The sequence below is a fragment of the Leuciscus leuciscus genome (genome assembly GCF_965113295.1).
Source record: "Leuciscus leuciscus genome assembly, chromosome: 10".
NCBI lineage: Eukaryota > Metazoa > Chordata > Actinopteri > Cypriniformes > Leuciscidae > Leuciscus > Leuciscus leuciscus.
The window spans coordinates 25,988,720-25,992,276 of NC_138734.1; the positions used below are offsets into that span (position 1 = coordinate 25,988,720).

General features: G+C 35.0%; 2 long non-coding RNA genes across 2 annotated transcripts; both read left to right on the plus strand.

Moving 5' to 3' along the window:
- The first annotated feature begins 318 nt into the window (after nt 1-318).
- On the plus strand, nt 319-1,097 carry LOC309508704. Its single transcript, XR_014209681.1, has 3 exons — nt 319-386; nt 603-670; nt 1,029-1,097. It is a non-coding gene; the product is annotated as an uncharacterized lncRNA (long non-coding RNA).
- Nucleotides 1,098-1,312: 215 nt separating this feature from the next.
- On the plus strand, nt 1,313-3,226 carry LOC309508703. The gene is made up of 5 exons (XR_014209680.1): nt 1,313-1,380; nt 1,597-1,664; nt 1,881-1,948; nt 2,874-2,941; nt 3,158-3,226. It is a non-coding gene; the product is annotated as an uncharacterized lncRNA (long non-coding RNA).
- The last annotated feature ends 331 nt before the right edge of the window (nt 3,227-3,557 follow it).

Below are 3,557 nucleotides of genomic sequence, written 5' to 3' on the forward strand. Positions count from 1 at the left end.
AATTCCCCTAAACTATTTTTTCCTGTTTCAAAGGCTGTAGTGCTTTCCTAGTGACCTGACTGACTTACTCCAGGTGGAATTTGGACAAAAACTCCCTTACTGTACGTACAAAAAACTAATACGTTTCAAAAAAAATTACTGTAATTCCCCTAAACTATTTTTTACTGTTTCAAAGGCTGTAGTGCTTTCCTAGTGATCAGACTGACTTACTCCAGGTGAAATTTGGACAAAAACTCCCTTACTGTACGTACAAAAAACTAATACGTTTCCAAAAAAAATTACTGTAATTCCCCTAAACTATTTTTTCTTGTTTCAAAGGCTGTAGTGCTTTCCTAGTGACCTGACTGACTTACTCCAGGTGGAATTTGGACAAAAACTCCCTTACTGTACGTACAAAAAACTAATACGTTTCCAAAAAAATTACTGTAATTCCTCTAAACTATTTTTTCTTGTTTCAAAGGCTGTAGTGCTTTCCTAGTGACCACACTGACTTAATCCAGGTGGAATTTGGACAATAACTCCCTTACTGTACGTACAAAAAACTAATACGTTTCCAAAAAAATTACTGTAATTCCCCTAAACAATTTTTTCCTGTTTCAAAGGCTGTAGTGCTTTCCTAGTGACCACACTGACTTACTCCAGGTGGAATTTGGACAATAACTCCCTTACTGTACGTACAAAAAACTAATACGTTTCCAAAAAAATTACTGTAATTCCCCTAAACTATTTTTTACTGTTTCAAAGACTGTAGTGCTTTCCTAGTGATCAGACTGACTTACTCCAGGTGAAATTTGGACAAAAACTCCCTTACTGTACGTACAAAAAACTAATACGTTTCCAAAAAAATTACTGTAATTCCCCTAAACTATTTTCTACTGTTTCAAAGGCTGTAGTGCTTTCCTGGTGACCTGACTGACTTACTCCAGGTGGAATTTGGACAAAAACTCCCTTACTGTACGTACAAAAAACTAATACGTTTCCAAAAAAATTACTGTAATTCCCCTAAACTATTTTTTCCTGTTTCAAAGGCTGTAGTGCTTTCCTAGTGACCTGACTGACTTACTCCAGGTGGAATTTGGACAAAAACTCCCTTACTGTAGGTACAAAAAACTAATACGTTTCAAAAAAAATTACTGTAATTCCCCTAAACTATTTTTTACTGTTTCAAAGGCTGTAGTGCTTTCCTAGTGATCAGACTGACTTACTCCAGGTGAAATTTGGACAAAAACTCCCTTACTGTACGTACAAAAAACTAATACGTTTCCAAAAAAATTACTGTAATTCCCCTAAACTATTTTTTCCTGTTTCAAAGGCTGTAGTGCTTTCCTAGTGACCACACTGACTTACTCCAGGTGGAATTTGGACAATAACTCCCTTACTGTACGTACAAAAAACTAATACGTTTCCAAAAAAATTACTGTAATTCCCCTAAACTATTTTTTACTGTTTCAAAGGCTGTAGTGCTTTCCTAGTGATCAGACTGACTTACTCCAGGTGAAATTTGGACAAAAACTCCCTTACTGTACGTACAAAAAACTAATACGTTTCCAAAAAAATTACTGTAATTCCCCTAAACTATTTTTTCCTGTTTCAAAGGCTGTAGTGCTTTCCTAGTGACCTGACTGACTTACTCCAGGTGGAATTTGGACAAAAACTCCCTTACTGTACGTACAAAAAACTAATACGTTTCCAAAAAAATTACTGTAATTCCTCTAAACTATTTTTTCTTGTTTCAAAGGCTGTAGTGCTTTCCTAGTGACCACACTGACTTAATCCAGGTGGAATTTGGACAATAACTCCCTTACTGTACGTACAAAAAACTAATACGTTTCCAAAAAAATTACTGTAATTCCCCTAAACTATTTTTTCCTGTTTCAAAGGCTGTAGTGCTTTCCTAGTGACCACACTGACTTACTCCAGGTGGAATTTGGACAATAACTCCCTTACTGTACGTACAAAAAACTAATACGTTTCCAAAAAAATTACTGTAATTCCCCTAAACTATTTTTTTACTGTTTCAAAGGCTGTAGTGCTTTCCTAGTGATCAGACTGACTTACTCCAGGTGAAATTTGGACAAAAACTCCCTTACTGTACGTACAAAAAACTAATACGTTTCAAAAAAAATTACTGTAATTCCCCTAAACTATTTTTTCCTGTTTCAAAGGCTGTAGTGCTTTCCTAGTGACCACACTGACTTACTCCAGGTGAAATTTGGACAATAACTCCCTTACTGTACGTACAATAAACTAATACGTTTCAAAAAAAATTACTGTAATTCCCCTAAACTATTTTTTCCTGTTTCAAAGGCTGTAGTGCTTTCTTAGTGACCAGACTGACTTACTCCAGGTGGAATTTTGACAAAACCTCCTTTACTGTACGTACAATAAACAAATAAGTTTAAGAAAAAAATACAGTAATTCCCCTAAAGTATTTTTTCCTGTTCCAAAGGCTGTAGTGCTATAGTGACCACACTGACTTACTACAGGTGGAATTTTGACAATACCTCCTTTACTGTACGTACAATAAACAAATACATTTAAGAAAAAATTACAGTAATTCCCCTAAAGTAATTTTTTCCTGTTCCAAAGGCTGTAGTGTTTTCCTACAGAACAGGCTGACTTACTACAGGTGAAATTTGGACAATAACTCCCTTACTGTACGTACAAAAAACTAATACGTTTCAAAAAAAATTACTGTAATTCCCCTAAACTATTTTTTACTGTTTCAAAGGCTGTAGTGCTTTCCTAGTGATCAGACTGACTTACTCCAGGTGAAATTTGGACAAAAACTCCCTTACTGTACGTACAAAAAACTAATACGTTTCAAAAAAAATTACTGTAATTCCCCTAAACTATTTTTTCCTGTTTCAAAGGCTGTAGTGCTTTCCTAGTGACCACACTGACTTACTCCAGGTGGAATTTGGACAATAACTCCCTTACTGTACGTACAAAAAACTAATACGTTTCCAAAAAAATTACTGTAATTCCCCTAAACAATTTTTTACTGTTTCAAATGCTGTAGTGCTTTCCTAGTGATCAGACTGACTTACTCCAGGTGAAATTTGGACAAAAACTCCCTTACTGTACGTACAAAAAACTAATACGTTTCCAAAAAAAATACTGTAATTCCCCTAAACTATTTTTTACTGTTTCAAAGGCTGTAGTGCTTTCCTAGTGACCTGACTGACTTACTCCAGGTGGAATTTGGACAAAAACTCCCTTACTGTACGTACAAAAAACTAATATGTTTCCAAAAAAATTACTGTAATTCCTCTAAACTATTTTTTCTTGTTTCAAAGGCTGTAGTGCTTTCCTAGTGACCAGACTGACTTACTCCAGGTGGAATTTTGACAAAACCTCCTTTACTGTACGTACAATAAACAAATAAGTTTAAGAAAAAAATACAGTAATTCCCCTAAAGTATTTTTTCCTGTTCCAAAGGCTGTAGTGCTATCCTAGTGACCACACTGACTTACTACAGGTGGAATTTTGACAATACCTCCTTTACTGTACGTACAATAAACAAATACATTTAAGAAAAAATTACAGTAATTCCC